Below are 19,612 nucleotides of genomic sequence, written 5' to 3'. Positions count from 1 at the left end.
AAACCCTGTTTAACAAATACTTCTGGGGCAACCCACACCCAAGCAGTATGAACAGCCAGCCAGTGCCACCACACCATGACTCCATTTGAACCAGGAACGGCATGAGATTTTTGTGATGGTTTTTACAGCAAAGCAGATCAAAGGAGAGAAGGGAATAATTAAGGAGAAAGCAAATCTCAGGGGTAAGCAAACTAAGGCCCTGGGGCAGGATGCGGCCCAATCGCCTTCTCAATCCGGCCCGTGGACGGTCCGGGAATCAGCATGTTTTTACATGAGTAGAATGTGTCCTTTTATTTAAAATGCATATCTGGGTTATTTGTGGGGCCTGCTTGGTGTTTTTACATGAGTAGAATGTGCGCTTTTATTTAAAATGCATATCTGGGTTATTTGTGGGGCATAGGAATTTGTTCACCCCCACCCCCCCAAAAAAATGGGTTATTTGTGGGGCATAGGAATTTGTTCACCCCCACCCCCCCCAAAAAAAAATGGTCTGAGGGACGGTGGACTGGCCCACAGCTGAAAAAGGTTGCAAACCCCAGGCAAAGCTGGACGGAGCCCTCGGGCCACCTGCATGAACATCTGGAAACATCTGGAAACTCAAAATACTCCTCCCCAGTAATGAAATGGAACAGAGCCCAGAAGGGACTTTGATGTTGCCATTCAGATATCGCAAACCTGCGAGATCGCCTCACCCCATAGACACCAACTGGGCCGCTTCAATCAGTGGAACTGGCATTCTTACAGGTGCCACACAATCCCTGTTCTGCATTTGTAAGAAATCACATCTTTTAGTGTGGCAGCACCTAAACTCTTGAACTTCTTGCCTCTTGACAGCAGGCCTTCACCATACTCTTTTCGGCACCTGCTAAAAACATTTTTGTTTAGAGAAGCCCACCCAGGCATGTAAAATCTCGATGTATGTTTCAATCTGTTGTTAGTTAATTGCTGATTTTATCTTGAATGTTTTAAAGAGTTGTTCTTACTGTTTTTTACTGTTACATTTATTGTTTTCTTGCTTTGAGGAAAGGGCATCATCTCCCAACTATATAAAATCCTCACACAATTGGCTGCCCTTCCTCTCACTTCATTAAGACTAAAATGGGGAAAAGATTTTGCAGGAGAACTAGAGGAACAAATTTGGAATAAAAACTACCTTTAGGCTCCATCTCAGTTAGAACTCTAGAAAATGCTTTTCAAATAGCACATTGCCCTGCCAGATTATATAGAATTAATCACAACACTTCCAACCTTTGCTGGCATGAATGCAATTTACCTGCCTCTCTGGTACGCATGTGGTGGTTTTGCACCAAAGCTATTCCCTTTTTGGGGGAAAGTTTTTTTGAATAATCAATTGATAGGACAATTGCCACAACCAGACCAAAAATTAACCCCCTGTTTTGTTTTACTGCTCAGATTAATAATGTAAACGATAAAGCGCTTTTAGGAACTCCACTCCAGATTTGTGTAGGGTTTGCTCCTTCGTCTTTTATTCTCCCAAAGATATCTCACAAGGCAGTGGGTACAAAACTGCTTTTGAGTCTTATACCCAGTGGGTTTTTTTCTGGGGAGACGCAGGGGAACACATGCCCCTAAACATCTTGTTAATCTAAGTCTGGCCTCATTGAGGGGCAGCATTTCAATATGAGTAGGAAAATGAAAGTACCCCTAAACTCCCCCCCCCCAGAAAAAAACACTGCTTATACCTGAATAGATGCTGAATTGAAGGCCCTGCCTTTACCCCACCCCTGAAAAGTCTCGCCAGCAGTTTTCCAGCCCCCTGCTAGTGAGATTTTACTGCGCATTGCCCACATTTCCGTCAGGCACAGTCTCAGAGTCTTAGGGTCTAGTAACTTGCTTCCTTTGCCACCCACACTTTTCAAAACAGAAGCTGAGAAGTTCCGATATCTTCATCCGGCATCCAATTCTCATCTTGCATAAAAGCAATTACAGAACAGCGGAAGACACACGCTTCAGTCTTTCTGTGTAACCAGGGGCTATTAGCAAGGACAACGCGCCAAGTTGGTCCCTGGATTATTTCCCTTGTCGGTTATTGAGAACTCAGAATGAAATTTCCAGCTCAACGTGATCTTTATGAAAATGAAGACACCGGCGGCACTTTCCGAATTATTGAAATGCATGTGCGTTCGTTTTCTCTATTTTTTTAAAAAAATATTATTCCCAGTATGTTTCTGAAGGAAAACTCAAGGAGACTGAAGTGCCCTCCTCACTATTTGTTTCTCCTTAAATCCTGTGCAGTGGTTGTGCTTTCGATGAGACCAGCTCATTAAAATGATAAGTTGGTGGCATTTGAGTCCAGATAAGGAGACTAATTTCCTGCTGCTGCCCTTTCCCCCTGCCAAGGGACAGTCGGGCTCATTGTGCCCTCTGCCCATTATTGATCTGATGGTGGCTGTGCCAGCAGCACAATTCAGACAGAAACTTTTTTTAATTTGGGGTGGCAGAGGCGGGAGACCTGCATTTTTCATCATCTTCTTTCATAGAATCGTAAAATTGCATACCCTCCAAGTATCGCGATTTTTCAGCAACAGTCCTGGAATTACAGAAGCCATCCCGGTTTCTGATTTGATCCCGGAATGTACTGGTCTCTGCAGCCATGCCAGGGGCCGTGATTCTCCAGCAGTTCACCCCTGGAGGCACACTCCATTGTCCCTTATATATACCGTATTTTTCCGTGTACAAGACGACCCTATTTTTTGGGACCGCAACAAAAAATGGGGGGGGGGGTTGCCCAGAGTTGTTGAGCTTTTGGGCAGGGGGGTCACCGCTGCTAATCGCTCTACAGCCTGCCCACAAATCACACACATCGCCAAGGCCAGCAGTCGTCAGCACGCTCGCTACAAATCACACGCCCAATCGCCGCTGGCTGCTGCCACCAATCGCTCTGCTATCTGCGTATAAGACGACCCGTAATTTTTGCCTATTATTTCTAAGGAAAAAATATCATCTTATGCACGGAAAAATACGGTATATATATCTATAAATTTTATTTCTCAATTTTTCCGAGATACTTTGACACAAGTACAAGCCAGTATTTCCCAACATATATATGTATTTTGACTTCCCTTCACTCCTTTTGCGGTTTCTTTCTTTTTTTTTAATAATAAAGGTAAAGGTACCCCTGCCCGTACGGGCCAGTCGTGTCCGACTCTAGGGTTGTGCGCCCATCTCACTTAAGAGACCGGGGGCCAGCGCTGTCCGGAGACACTTCCGGGTCACGTGGCCAGCATGACAAAGTTGCTCTGGCGAGCCAGCGCAGCACACGGAAACGCCGTTTACCTTCCCGCTATAAAGCGGTACCTATTTATCTACTTGCACTTAAGGGTGCTTTCGAACTGCTAGGTGGGCAGGAGCTGGGACCGAACGGCAGGAGCTCACCCCGCCGCGGGGATTCGAACCGCCGACCATGCGATCAGCAAGCCCTAGGCACTGAGGTTTTACCCACAGCGCCACCCGCGTCCCTTATTTTAAAATAGTATTTATTCAAATTTTAAAAATTACAAAGATAAAGAATAAAAAGACAAAAAAAGGAAAGATAAAAAAGGACAGAAAAAACACAGACAATTGACCAAAAAAGAAAAACAAGTCAAGCCTTTACATAACTTTCTTTCTTTTGCTTATTTCCTTGACCTCCTCACACCTCCCTTTTTTGTATTCTAGTTCAATTAGATGTTTCAGCAAATCCTTTCCAACTTTGTTTTTATCCTAATTATTTATCTTAATATACTGCAATTCACGTCTTTCACCAATTAAAAAGTCAATTTTAACCTAATCCTTTTATCATTTCTGCTAAAACTTCATTCCAACAACCTTCTAACATTCCTTAATTTTACAACGTTTCTGTAGATAGACTTTAAATTTTTTCCAATCTTCTTCCACCGACTCTTCACCTTGGTCTCAGATTCTGCCAGTCATTTCCGCCAGTTCCATATAGTCCATCACTTTCATTTGCCATTCTTCCCGGGTGGGTAAATCTTGTGTCTTTCAATACTTCGCGATGAGTATTCTTGCTGCTGTTGTGGCATACATAAAGAAAGTTCTGTCCCTCTTTGGCACCAATTGGCCGACTATGCCCAGGAGAAAGGCCTCTGGTTTCTTCTGAAAGGTATATTTAAATACCTTTTTCATTTTGTTATAGATCATCTCCCAGAAAGTCTTAATCCTTGGGCATGTCCACCAAAGGTGAACGAATGTACCTTCGGTCTCTTTACATTTCCAACATTTGTTATCGGGCAAATGATAAATTTTTGCAAGCTTGACTGGTGTCATGTACCACCTGTATATCATTTTCATTATATTCTCTCTTAAGGAATTACATGCCGTAAACTTCATACCTGTGGTCCATAACTGTTCCCAGTCAGCCATCATAATGTTATGTCCAACATCTTGTGCCCATTTAATCATAACAGATTTAACCGTTTCATCCTGGGTGTTCCATTTCAACAGCAAGTTATACATTCTTGACAAATTCTTAGTTTTAGGATTAAAACTAAGTTTCTTACATTTTTAAAATTTGTAACATTGCATCTCCTTCATTACTCCAATTAATAATTTATCCCTAGTTATCTTCTTACATTAATTTTATCTGTTTGGTTTAAGTTAATCCTGCTAATGAATTTATATGTGTACAATAACAATTCAAATAGCCACAATCCACACATACACACACGTCTTTTATTGTCTCTTGAGACAGACAGATGCCGACAAAATGGTTGGGTGATCCTGAAAAAGCTCTAGAGGGATGTGTGTTTTAGGGTGGGCAATCCTGAGAGACAGGATTTGCATGGTATGAATGCGGCCTTTAAAGCTGAACCAAAACTTTAGAACTTCTGTTTTGTAGATAAATGGGTTAGAGGGTGTTAGTAGGAGGCTCTTTTAATGACGTAACTTATCTATAGCTTTGCCAATGCAACTATTAGTTCATGCCATTATTAAACAAATGCAACTCCCTTTATTCATTTATGCCATTGCTTTGTTCTCCTCAAATTTCACAATGCCACTAAGCTTTGAACATCAATAAACAAACTGATTTCTCATGTCTCATGTTGCTTCCAGGCAACCTGTTTGTTGCTCATTTAATCCTCATTGGTTAAGATGAGCATGCATCAAAGCAAGTCTTATTCCACACTTTCCAGGTGTTTTCCTGCCGCTCTCTTTATCCCAAAAAATATAATAATTTTAATTTTATTATTTGTATCCCACCCATCTGCTTGGCAGCTTCCAACATATATTAAAACATAATAAAACATTACGCATTAATGTTTTTTGGAGAAGCGGATCTATTGTATTTTAAGACTATTGTATTTTAATATTTTGTTGGAAGCTGCCCAGAGTGGCTGGGGAAACCCAGCCAGATGGGCGGGGTATAAATAAATGGTTGTTGTTGTTGTTATGCAATGCCTCCCAATCAACTGTAATTGTGCAACCTGAATTTGAGCCCAGGGTCACTGCCGAGCAAATTTAACCCCTGATTAAAGGACATACTGTACTTAGTATTGGCTCATCGGCATGATACAAATTTGTGTAGATTGGAAACTGACACTGGATGATGGGAATTGTAGTCCACGCAGAGGACACAACACCAGCTATTCCTGACGCAGAGCGACTGCAGCAGTTGTTTTCCTTCTCTGCCTCTATTTACGCAGGGAGTGTTTCTTGATGAGGGAGTAGGAAATAAGTGACCAGGGATCAATTTCCCCTCGTGGTATTTCAGGAGCGTTTTGGAAAGGCGTCTTGTTCATTTTCCCAGGGAAATAAGAACTGTTTATCTCCAGTGAGCATGTCTTTCCTGTCCAAAGCCAATTGCCACATGGCTGTTACAGTAATAGGCCTTGACATTTCAGTGGCATTTTCAAAACACGCTGTCCGAAAGCCATTTGCCACGGTGTGCGGATGAGCAATCTATGAGCTATTAAAGTGGTGAATTCAAGGTGTCTGCTGCCTCCTAAGTACCTCTGCTAATATAGTTCTTCTGCCCACATAACTCTGAGCATCCCTTCAGTTGCTCCAACAAAGACCTCCACATATCTGCATATGGTGTTTTCTGCGAATGGTTCACAGTTCACCAAGGGGCAGGGGCTAAGGGACTGTCTATAAAATATGGGCAACACAGAAGGCATTGGCCATTAGTTACCATGGAACAAAGTCTGGCACAGGGTGTGTGTGTGTGTTTCTTTAAGAGCCCTTTAAAGTGACAATATCCTTTATGGATGCTCCCTAGCCATGCCTAGTCCCTGCTGGGCTCTGTTTGCATCTGTATGCAAAGGGGCTTGGCAGACAGGCTTGTAATTATTATTATTATTACTATTACTATTATTATTATTATTATTATTATTATTATTATTATCATTACTACTACTACTATTATTACCATTATTTCTACCCCGACCGTCTGGCTGAGTTTCCCCAGCCACTCTGGGCAGCTTCCAACAGAAGGTTAAAAACGCATTAAAACTTGTAAAGGCAGAAACATGAAAATAACTCATGGCTAATAATCAGTATTGCTGCTAGTTAGTTGTATTTATTGATTTGGGGTTTTCTCCCCCCCCCTCCCCCGGCTTCTCTAAATGCAATTCATAAAAGATTTCTGTGCTTAAAATACTGCAGTTTTGCGTGTTTCCTCTAATAACTTGGTACTTGACCAGGAGGAAATGCTCAAGCAGGGATACTGACGGAGAATAGAATGTGCCTATTTTCATTGGAGGAATGTTGGACAGCCTGCAATTCCATGGTTCTTTTTTTTTTTACAATTTTTATTAATATTACACATATATACATATAAACATATACAAAATCCATTACATAACTTACACATATTATATCCACTCCACAAATCGTAAGTATAATACACAGTTGTTTTAGGCTTTGCCGAGCCTTGGACTTCCCTCCACTCCTTTGGTAAGTATCAGATAAATTCTATGGTCACGCATTTTATCTCTTTTACATAGTAACCCCTTACTGTTAGAGTTATTTCAACCCCGCCAGTGTCATCTGAAATTTAGTTCCAATATAGATCCAATATTTATTCCAATTATCATGAAATTTCTGTTCATCTTGATCCCTTAGTCTTCCTGTTATTCTAGCGAGCTCGGCATAATTTGTCACTTTAACCTGCCAATCACTTATATTGGGTATAACCTCCGTTTTCCAATTTTGTGCTAACATGGTTCTTGCGGCTGTTGTTGCATATAGGAATAATGTCTTATCTTCTTTTTTAATTTCTTTACCCGTCATTCCTAGCAGAAAAGCTTTGGGTTTTTTGGGGAAAGTGTATTTAAAGATTTTTTTAAGTTCGTTATAGATCAATTCCCAAAAGCCTTTCACTTTGCTACATGACCACCACATATGGTAGAAGTCACCTTCTACTTCTCCGCATTTCCAACATCTTTTGTTCTTCAACCTATAAATCTTAGCCAGTTTCACTGGCATGTGGTACCACCTATAGATCATTTTCCACAGGTTTTCCCTTAGTGCCATACACGCCGTGAACTTCATGTTAGTATCCCATAATTCCAGCCACCTCTCAAAGTCGATGTTATAACCAATGTCTATCGCCCATTTAGTCATGACCTCCTTCACCTCCTCGTCTTTTATGTACCACTCCAGTAAAATATCGTATATCCTAGACAGTATTTTATTCTTACCTTCTATAACTTCCACATTGAATTTAGATTTTTTGTCTTCAAATCCTAATTTCTTTTTGTCTTCTTTTAACAAATCATTTACCTGGTGGTATTGCAGCCACCCTGTAAATGAGTTTTTAATCTCTTCGTACGGTCTAAGTTTAATGCCTTGATCAGTTTTCCTCGTAAGTTCTTCATAGGTGGCATTCTTCCCTTCTATATTAATTTTTTTGACAGTTAACACCTCTATTGGTGAAATCCACCAAGGTGTCTTCCTTTCCAATAGATTTTTATTTCTTTCCCATACTTGGAATATTGGTCCTCTAAAAATATGGTTTAGAAAGCCTCTATGTACTTTCACCTTTTCGTACCACAGGTACGAGTGCCACCCGTACCTGTTATCAAAACCTTCCAAATCCAAGATGTCCCTATTTTCCAGTCTTATCCAATCTTTCAGCCACAGTAAACACGCCGCTTCATAATATAAACTTAAATCCGGTAGAGAGAAATCCCCTCTTTCTTTTCTATCTACCAATATTTTCATTTTTATTTGCGGTCTTTTTCCCTGCCAGATGTATCTCGCCAAGGCTCTTTGCCACTCTTTACACTGCTTTAAACCTTTAAGTACAGGAATGGTTTGAAATAAAAATAACATTCTAGGCAGGACATTCATTTTGATAACCGCTATCCTCCCCAGAAAAGATAATCTCATTCTCTCCCAGATTTCTAAATCTTTCTTAATATTATTCCAGGTGACCTCATAGTTATCCTTATATAAGTTAATATTTTTAGCCGTAATCCACACTCCAAGGTACTTCACCTTCTATGCTGTCATAATTCCCGTCTTTTGTTCTTAATCTGGAGTATCTTCTTTAGTTAAGTTTTTAGTCAGCATTTTGGTCTTATTTTTATTAACCTTAAGCACCGAACTCTTCGAATTTTTGTAAGGCTTCTATTACACTATGCTTTGGATCTTCTAATGTTAGTACAATATCATCCGCGAAGGCTTTGATTTTGTGTTCCTTAGTCCCTACCTTAACTCCTTTAACCTCTGCTGTTTCCCTCAGTCTCTTAGTAAGTACTTCCAATACTGTTATAAATAATAGAGGAGAGAAGGGGCAACCTTGTCTAGTCCCTTTGGATATATCAAAAAATTCTGATGTAGTGTTGTTTATTACAAGTTTTGCTTTTTGCTCATGGTAGATAGCTTCTATGCCTTTTCTAAATCTTTCTCCCATCCCCATCATTTTCAAATTTCCCATCAAAAAACGCCAAGAGACATTGTCAAATGCCTTTTCGGCATCAATAAATATCAAGACCGCCTGTTTATCTATTCTAGTTTCCAAGTATTCAATGATGTCTATCACATTTCTTACGTTGTCCTTCAATTGTCTCCCTGGTAGGAAGCCCGTTTGGTCTTTGTGAATTCCATGGTTCTAGGATGAGATGGTCAAGTTTGCATTTCAGAAAGTATTGATCTGATGTGTAGAGATCTTTTCTATTCTTATTAATTCAAGAGGCTTCTGGAAGCTTCTGTGTGTGAAAGAAACAAGCAGAAGCTCCGAAGGAGTTACCGTATTTTTTGCTCTATAAGACTCACCTTTCCCTCCTAAAAAGTAAGGGGAAATGTATGTGCGTCTTATGGAGTGAATGCAGACTGCGCAGCTATCCCAGAAGACAGAACAGCAAGAGGGATTGCTGCTTTCACTGCACAGCGATCCCTCTTGCTGTTCTGGCTTCTGAGATTCAGAATATTTTTTTTCTTGTTTTCCTCGTCCAAAAACTAGGTGCGCCTTGTGGTCTGGTGCGTCTTAAAGAGCGATAAATATGGTATTCCTTCAGAGAAGCTGCGTACATCTGGCTTAAAATGGTTATGTTATCTCTTCTGTCAAGATCATGCTGACCATAAAAGTAAGGCCAGAAGGAGCCTGGATTTTCACTTTCTTTTTCTATCTCTCTTCCTTCTGGTGTGGTGTTCTGTACACAGTATGCTTAGCGTTAAGGTTTACCGGTAATCATATTATAAGTTATTGTAAGTTTAAGTTAAGTCTGCTGCAACTGGATTTCTTATGGACAGGGCCAATCCTGAATGTACTGGATTTGTGACAATTATGGTTTCCCAGTAGTGATGCATGGAAGTGAGAGTTGGACCATAAAGAAGGCTGATCGCCGAAGAATTGATGCTTTTGAATTCTGGTGCTGGAGGAGACTCTTGAGAGTCCCATGGACTGCAAGAAGATCAAACCTCTCCATTCTGAAGGAAATCAGCCCTGAGTGCTCACTGGAAGGACAGATCCTGAAGCTGAGGCTCAAAGACTTTGGCCACCTCATGAGAAGAGAAGACTCCCTGGAAAAGACCCTGATGTTGGGAAAGATGGAGGGCACAAGGAGAAGGGGATGATGGAGGACGAGATGTGTTATGTACTGAGTCAAATAGGATCCAAACTGCAGCAGTCTGATTGGTCCTAGAACAATAGGATCCAAAAGGCAGCAGTCTGATTGGTCCTAGAACAATGCAGCAGTATGATTGGTTGGCAGGAACCACCCAATCATGCTCCAGATTGAAGTGAATCCACAACCTGATTGGCTTACAGTAGAATTCCGGAATTAGCCAATCATGTGCAGCCCATTGTGTAAATAATGTATATAAAGCAGATACTTTGAGGGGACATTCATTCATTCCTCCTCACCACTATGAGCTGAATAAAGAGCATGAAATCACTTTGCGACTCTGAGTATATTTCACTGGCGACGAAGGTGGGATCCCGCTGAGCTGACTGCCACACACAGCACCGCAGCACCGCCACCTGCCGCACCGCTGCCTCGCACCGTGTATCCAGGCTTCAGCTCCGGGACACAAGGAACTCAGAATGGCAACCGACAGCAGCTTCTCGCCGTTCAACCCAGCATCTGGAGACTGGGAAGCGTACGCCTCCCGTTTCACCTTCCTCCTAGAAGCCAAAGGGGTCACCGATGAAGAAGACGCCAAGAAGAGGGCAATATTCTTCAGCGTTTGCGGAGAGGAGACATTTGAAATCGCCCGGGCTCTCCTTGCGCCTGAAGACGTTGCTACTGTTCCATACAAAACAATAATGGAACAGCTGAAGGGGCACTTTTCACCACAGCCCTCAGTGGTGGCTCGTCGAAATGCCTTCTATGCAAAGCGGCAAGCCCCTGGGGAAACCATAACTGGGTTTGTGACCTCTCTCCGCCAAGCCGCCCGGTTCTGCAACTTCTCAGAGCTGGAGAACATGCTTCGTGACCGCCTCGTCGGTGGCCTGAGGGATGAGAAGCTGCAACGACGCCTCTACGCTAAGAAGAACCTTACGTTCCAGGTCGCTCTGGAGGAGGCCCTGGCAACGGAAGCTGCCGAGAGGTCGACGCAAGAGGCACGGCCGAGCCAGCCGTCCCAACCGAGGGTCCACCACGAAGACCTCACCGACGACTCAGGATCTGACAGGGAGGAGGTGCACCGATTACAGCAGCGCACTCAAGCAGCCCACATACCACAGCTGCCTCGACGAGAAGGGGGAACTGCGCAAGCTGTGGAGAAAGTCACGAGAGGAGGACCTGCCGTTTCCGCAACGCAGTGTGCAGACAGTGCAGAAAAGTGGGACACATCGCCCGGGTGTGTCGGGCTCGGCCCACCCGATGCCAGGCATCAGATGACCAATCCAAGAACCCCAGGTCCCGGGGCCCAACGCACCAAGGCAACTCGACGGAGCTCACGGACTTCCAGGTATACCAGTTGCCCCACCCCAACGTAGAGAAAATTTATGTAGAGGTACAGATAGAGGGGGCCCCATGCCGCATGGAGCTTGACACGGGTTCAACTCTATCCATAATCTCGGCAAGGACCTTAAGGAAACTGTGTCCTAGTGGGGGTCCCAAACTCAGGCCGGCCCCATTCACCCTCCGGGACTTCCAGAAACGTAAGGTCCCCACAATGGGGGTGGGGACCTTCAGGGTGCAATACCGAGGGCGGACGCGGCAACTGGACTTACTTGTGGTCAAGGGCCCCTACATTAGCCTACTGGGATTGTCATGGTTTGGACCACTGGGGCTAGCTGTCACCGGGGTGAACCACACTAGCTTACAAGTGGACGTGGACGCCATATGCAAGGAATTTCCGGGGGTTTTCGATGGGAAATTGGGACAGTATACGGGCCCCCCCATTGCTCTACAGCTTGACCCCGCAGTACGACCGGTCAGGCTCAAGGCCCGCCGGGTCCCGTTCGCCCTGAAACCCCGTATAGACGAGGAATTGGACCGGCTCATGGAGCAAGGAGTGCTGGAACCGGTGCCTAATGCCCCCTGGGAAACCCCAATCGTCACACCTGTCAAGCCTAATGGTTCAGTCCGCATCTGCGCAGACTACAAATGTACCATAAACAAGGCCCTCACGGCCCATGCATACCCAGTGCCAGTGGTCAGCCATGTCCTTGCCACCCTGGCTGGGTCGAAAATTTTTGGCAAGCTGGACTTGGCCCAAGCATATCAACAGCTGCCAGTAGATGAGACCACAGCAGAGGCACAGACGATTGTGACGCACAGAGGAGCATTCAGGGTAAAGCGGCTGCAATTCGGTGTCAGCGTGGCACCAGGCATATTCCAGAATCTAATGGACTCTCTCCTTAAAGGGATTCCTGGCGTCACCCCCTTCTTCGATGATGTGTTGATTGCCGGGCCCACACCAGAGGAGTTTGAGGACCGCCTCCGCACCGTTCTGCACCGTTTCCAGACAGCGGGTCTCAAGGTGAAGCGGGAAAAATGTCTACTAGGAGTGCCCCAGGTGGACTTTCTGGGATTTATGGTGGACGCAGAAGGGGTCCACCCAACTGGGGACAAGGTACGGGCCATTTGTGATGCTCCAGCGCCCAAGAACAAGACTGAACTTCAGGCCTTCTTGGGACTATTGAACTTTTACCATTCCTTCCTTCCCCACAAGGCGGCGGTAGCGGAGCCCCTACACAGACTCCTGGACAAGCGGGCCCCTTGGGTGTGGGGCCAGCGCCAGGAGGCCGCATTCCAGGCAGTCAAGGACTTGCTTGTCTCAAACTCGGTCTTGGCACACTTCGACGAGAGGCTGCCGGTGGTGCTAGCATGCGACGCCTCGCCCTATGGCATTGGCGCTGTCCTGGGACACCAACTCCCGGATGGAAGAGAGGTACCAGTGGCATACTTTTCCCAGACACTCAACGCAACTGAGCGGAACTACTCACAAATCGACAAGGAGGGTCTGGCAATCGTGAAGGGAGTTAAAAAATTCCATGATTTCTTGTACGGGCGGCCCTTCACCGTGGTGACTGACCACAAACCGTTGCTTGGCTTGTTTGCCCCCGAAAAGCAGACCCCACAAGTGCTGTCTCCTCGCGTCCTCAGGTGGTCAATTTTCCTGGCCAGCTACCAGTATGCACTGATTCACCGCCCTGGGAAGGCGATGGGCCATGCGGACGCCCTCAGCAGGCTGCCACTACCGGAAACAGGCCCTGACCCAGCACCTGCACAAGAGGTTATGAGCCTGGAGCTGCTTCCTGACCGCCCCATTCAGGCACAAGAAGTTACACACCATTCCAAGAAAGATAGGGTCATCTCCCGGGTCCTGGACTGGGTGTGGAGGGGATGGCCCAGCAGCAGCCCCGGGCCAGAATTCGCCAGCTACACAACCCGCAAACATGAACTGTCGGCCCACAAGGGGTGCCTGTTATGGGGAAGCAGGGTCGTTGTTCCCCAGCCCCTCCGAAAAAGGGTCCTCACAGCCCTACACGAGACACACCCAGGGGTAGTAAGAATGAAGGCCCTTGCCAGGAGTTATGTGTGGTGGCCAGGGATCGACGGAGAGATAGAGGCCTGGGTCAAACACTGCCAGGCCTGCCAAGAATCCCGCCCAGATCCCCCAAGGGCCCCAGTCCAGTCCTGGGAGTCCGCCCGAGCACCATGGTCACGCCTGCATGTGGACTTCGCTGGCCCCTTTCAGGGGAAAACATTCTTCATAGTGGTGGACTCCTACACCAAATGGCTGGAAGTCGCACTGGTACCGTCCACTTCTACGTCCGCAGCCATCCGGGTACTACGCAGGCTGTATGGTGCATGGTGCGGACCACCAAGGAAACCCTTCGCCGCATGACGCAAGGGGATTGGGAGTACCGCCTTGCCACATTCCTTCTAGCACAGCACAGCACCCCCAGCTCAACGACTGGCAGGAGCCCCGCTGAACTACTAATGGGCCGGCGCCTTGCAATCAGATTGGACCGCCTTCACCCCGATAGAGCTCAGGATGAGGTAGTGGTGGGGGAAGGCAGGAACCCCCGGACCTTCGAGGCCCAGGACCCAGTGTACGCAAAGAATTTTGGAGCAGGCCCTGCATGGGTACCCGCCACAGTCACCAGGGTCACTGGCCCCGTGTCGTACGAGGTGCTAACAGATGGGGGGCAATGCTGGCGCCGCCACTGCGACCAGATACGGCGACGATTCCCAGGAGAAAACCAGGAGAAGGAGGACAGGTCAGAGGAGTCCCAAGGGAACAGTGGGGGAGTGAGGCCCATAGAGCAGCAGGGGCCAGCAGGAGAGGCAGAATCAGTAAATACAGAGAGGGCCCGTGAGGCCGAAAGGACACCGGAACCAGAACCACAACTGAGCGAGCTGGTTGCACCAGACCAAACAGCCCCATCACAGCCAGCATCCTTGGAACACGAGCCAGAACCTGAACCCCGCACCAGGGAACACCCCAGGCCGCAACGCACACGTAGGCCGCCAGCGTACCTTGAGGACTATGAATGCGACCTCCCGGGCAGGACTGGAACTTAGAGGGGAGGGGTGTTATGTACTGAGTCAAATAGGATCCAAACTGCAGCAGTCTGATTGGTCCTAGAACAATAGGATCCAAAAGGCAGCAGTCTGATTGGTCCTAGAACAATGCAGCAGTATGATTGGTTGGCAGGAACCACCCAATCATGCTCCAGATTGAAGTGAATCCACAACCTGATTGGCTTACAGTAGAATTCCGGAATTAGCCAATCATGTGCAGCCCATTGTGTAAATAATGTATATAAAGCAGATACTTTGAGGGGACATTCATTCATTCCTCCTCACCACTATGAGCTGAATAAAGAGCATGAAATCACTTTGCGACTCTGAGTATATTTCAAGATGGTTGGGCAGTGTTCTCAAAGCTACCAGCATGAGTTTGACCAAACTGCAGGAGGCAGTGGAAGACAGGAGTGCCTGGCGTGCTCTGGTCCAGGGGGTCACGAAGCGGCGGACACGACTAAATGACTAAACAACAACAACAACAACAACATGCTCATTTGCCTTCAGTAGCAGCAAAGCTCTGCTGGATGAAATATCAATTGACTCTGGTCTATTTTTTTGGGAATCCCCACGAGGAACCAAGACTGGCCTGCAGGCGACAGACAGAAGTACTTACATGGAGGTTAGATGTCTTCATAGAATCATAGAATTGTACAGTTGGAAGGGACCAACAGGGTCATTTAGTCCAACCTCCCGCAGTTGTGTCAATGTGAGTGACGTTTCACACTTTCCAGTGCATTTTCCTCTAGCTTTTCTTGTTGCAAAGAGTCTGATCTTTTGGGAAAGTTGGCTCGTTATGCACAACCTCCCAAATAACCTGAATTTGCCACTGTTTGATGGAATCATTTTGCCCCATTTCCACTTAATTCTGCTGTACATGTAAATCCAGTCTCAAACACACTTCTGGATAAAACAGTCTTATATATATATTTCTGTGGGCTTATCCCCTCCTTGGCCATTGTTCTTTGTTCTTTCTTTGCTTTCAAAACTATATTCCCATAAAACTAACAGCAACAAATGCTGTTAGTTTTAAGGTTTTTAAGAAGGGGAAAAAAGTTTTAAATATCTATTCTCAACAGTAATAAAGAATCAGGAATAAGTAATACCCCCAGAGACCTCTTTCACTTAGATGTAGAATGATGGGCAGAAATGCTGGTGTTATTTTTACGTATTTAGATGAAACCAGAACATTCCCTGCTGGCAGGGTAATAAGTATTGCAGCAAATCTATTTATTTCTCATTTTTTGACAAAGAAAAGAGGCAGCAATAAAAATTCTGTGGCCTGCAGACTTGCCAGTCAAGTCTTCTCAACGCAGTTATAAAGATAAATGCCAAACACACGTTTTGAAATAAATATTTGCCTGAAGGGAAAAATAAGATTTCAGTGAATGACCCAGCTGGCTTTAGAGAACGCTCTTTAATATTTACGGAATCGCTTGACCCTGAAATCGCTTTGTATCCAACTCTGTTTCTTCCAAATAAAAGAGAAACAGCTGTAGGGTTTTATCCACAAGAAAGTAAGGTTCAGATTCAATTGGCAGAAATGAAGCCTGGTTTTCCAGCAGCTGGACTCTTAAAAGGTAAAGGTAAAGGGACCCCTGACCGTTAGGTCCAGTCGTGGCTGACTCTGGGGTTGTGGCGCTCATCTCACTTTATTGGCCGAGGGAACTGGCGTACAGCTTCCGGGTCATGTGGCCAGCATGACTAAGCCGCTTCTGGTGAACCAGAGCAGCACACGGAAACACTGTTTACCTTCCCGCCGGAGAGGTACCTATTTATCTACTTGCACTTTGATGTGCTTTCGAACTGCTAGGTTGGCAGGAGCAGGGACCGAGCAACGGGAGCTCACCCCGTCGTGGGGATTCGAACCACCGACCTTCTGATCGGCAAACCCTAGGCTCTGTGGTTTAACCCACAGCACCACCCGCGTCCCTGCTGGACTCTTAGATGACCCGCTGGACTCTTAGACGACCACAAGTTATCAGAGAGGGCTACCGATGAGTGCTAGCCAGTCGGAGGCAGCAATCCTTCTGAATACCAGTTGCTGGAAACTGCAGAAGGGGAGAGAGAGGGCTCTTGAGTTCGAATCCTACTTGCATCTTGTCAGCCCCTGTGAGAGCAGGATGCTGGACAAGATGGGCCCTTGGCTTGACCAGGGGTGGACTTTGGCAATTTTTCATAACGTGGTATCCCCTGCGAGGCCAAAATTGGGCACCCCTCAGGATGAAACGGTAAAATCTGCTATGATTAAATGGGCACAAGATATCGGACATGACATTATGTTTGCTGACTGGGAACAGTTGTGGACCACAGGTATGAAATTCACGGCATGTAATGCCTTAAGAAAGAATATAATGAAAATGATTTACAGGTGGTACATGACTCCAGTCAAGCTTGCAAAAATCTATCATTTGCCAGACAATAAATGTTGGAAATGTAATGAGACTGAAGGTACATTCTTTCACCTTTGGTGGACGTGCCCAAGGATTAAGGCTTTCTGGGAGATGACCTATAATGAAATGAAAAAGGTATTTAAATATACCTTTCTGAAGAAACCAGAGGCCTTTCTCCTGGGCATGGTCGGCCAATTGGTGCCAAAGAAGGACAGAACTTTCTTTATGTATGCTACAGCAGCAGCAAGAATACTCATCGCAAAGCATTGGAAGACACAAGACATACCCACCTTGGAAGAATGGCAGATGCAAGTAATGGACTACATGGAATTGGCGGAAAGGACCGGCAGAATCCGAGACCAGGGAGAAGAGTTGGTAGAAGAAGATTGGAAGAAATTTAAAATCTATTTACAGAAACACTGTAAAATTTTTGAATGTTAATGACGTTGGAATGAAACAAAGTGGTTCTAGCAATAAAGCAAAATAAGAATATGCAAGAATGGATTAATATCAGATGAAAATTTGAAGTTAGAATATGTGAGGATAAACAATTAAGGGTAAATTAAGAGGGTATGAATTTGCTGAACAAATTTTTAAATGGAATACAAAAAAGGAAGGTGTGAGGAAGTCATGAAAATAAGTAAATGAGTGGTAAGATATTAGAAAGAGGGATTTTTATTTTTTCATTTTTCTTTTTACGTTAAATTTTGGTTTTTGTATCTTCTTTGTGTGTTCTTTGTTTACTGTTTACTGTTTTGTAACCCTTTTTTGTTAAAAACTTAATAAATATTATTTAAAAATAAAAATAAAAATTGGGCACCCCTGAATGGATATACTCAATCTAATTTGCACATTTTATTTGAGAATTACTTTTTATTCTGTGTAAGAAGGAATTTTGGTGGATCTGACCATGGTTTTACTGCATATGTAAAGACTGCTGTTTTGTTTTGTTTTCTCCCTTCTTCTTTGGATGTTGCCATGGTCTTTGGCTAGTGAAATAAAAAATGTTTTAACTCGCTTGCGGGAACAACTCAGAGGCCGTGAAAGAAGGAAGGTTAACAACAGAAAGAATTAGAGGAACCATCGGAAGTGACTATGGAAAGCAGTAGACGTATGAGATGATCAGAACCCTCCAAACGTGAAGCATGGGAAGTCCTATTTATAATCTGGCAGAATATTCGGATTATTTGATATGTATATGTATAATGTGGAATATTTAATGTGTTGTGATTGGATTGTTAAAGTGGAAAATTGAATAAAAATGATTTTTAAAAAAAGAAATAAAAAATGTTAAATTTAAATTTAATTATGGATCTTCTCGATTTTGCACCCCCTCAGCTCAGTGCCCTGCGGGGGAACCTCTAGCACCACCCTAAATCTCTTACCTTCTTACGATCACAGTGGCCAGCCAAAATAGCTCTGAGGAGCCCACAAGTGGCACCAGAAGATTCCAATCTATGACTCCCAGAACCTGGCATTCAAGGACCTACCAACTGCTAGTAGCCACTGACGGCCTTTATCCTGGATGTGTCCCAGCCCTCATTCTACTTGGTGGCCATTGCTCCATCCTGGTGGCAGGGAGTTCCACAGTTAAACTTTGCGCTGTGTAACAAATTTCTTTTGCCTGCCCCCAATCGTCCGACATTCATTGCCCCGGAGTTCTCGTATGGTGAGACAGGGAGAAAAAAATTACCAATATCCATCTTCTCCAAGCAACCCCCCCCCCAATCTTTTCCACCTCAGTCATGCCCCTAGCACCGCATTTGCCTATGATGATTAAAAATAAACCTGGCTGATAACAAAATACAAAAGATATATGTTGCATTCAGGTCCTTCTTGGGGCCTGGTCTCTTCTGGAGTAATTAGCCATATTTCAAAAAGTGAAAATCAAATGTTGGGCTTTATTTTATTATTTTTTTTAGTTTTGTCCAAAGTTGCTGAGTTTTTTTGCTTCTTGCAAAATCTCGAAAAAACACACACAGTTTTTGAGCTGTTTTTAAGGGAAATCGCCAACAACGACAGTGCCGACACGGGTTGCCATACATTTGGATTTCCCCAGAAGTTTAAAGCGATTTCCACCCGGACTCTGTTTCCGACGGCCAATTGCTGGCTGTGTCTGGGAAACTCCGGACGTATGGCAAACCCGAGTTATGCTTACTTTTTTAAAAACTGAAAAATACTTTCTTTTGGGTTAAGCCACGTGAAACATCGTGAGGGAAAGGCAGGGTGCCGAAGCCTAGAAAAATAAAGAAATAAACGTACAGTTATGCAGATGTAGAGCAGCAGCATGCCAACACGCACGCGTATGAATTTGGAGACGAGGGTTCAAGTCCCTACTTCTCCGTGAAGCTCACTGGGTGATCTTCTGAAAGGGATGAAGGACGGATACAGCGTCCAGTATCTTCTTTCCTCACCACCCCTCAGACTGGCCTACCTCGCAGGGGTGTTGTGCAGGGGATAAACCAGGAGGGAAGGGGGAGAACCATGCATATCAATGCTGTTATGTACTGAAGTTCTCACCCTGGGCCAGCAGGAGGATACTGTAGATAGTTTTCACTCAGGTCCACATATGCAAATAGGGGATTGAAAGTGACATTCAGTGATTGGATAGTTACAGAAAGTGGTTACAGTTGCGTTGTAGTGGAGCTCTGTATAAGCAGGCTGGCCGAACCCTTCAGTTCAGTTCTGTTCTGGCCTGTGAATAAACAAGAGCTGTCTGAAGAATGGCAGTGTCGTCTGATATGTTCACCGCTGCCTTTGGAGAAAAAG

Source organism: Podarcis cretensis, assembly GCF_951804945.1.
Source record: "Podarcis cretensis genome assembly, chromosome: 5".
NCBI classification, from domain to species: domain Eukaryota; kingdom Metazoa; phylum Chordata; class Lepidosauria; order Squamata; family Lacertidae; genus Podarcis; species Podarcis cretensis.
This window is presented reverse-complemented; position numbering follows the sequence as displayed.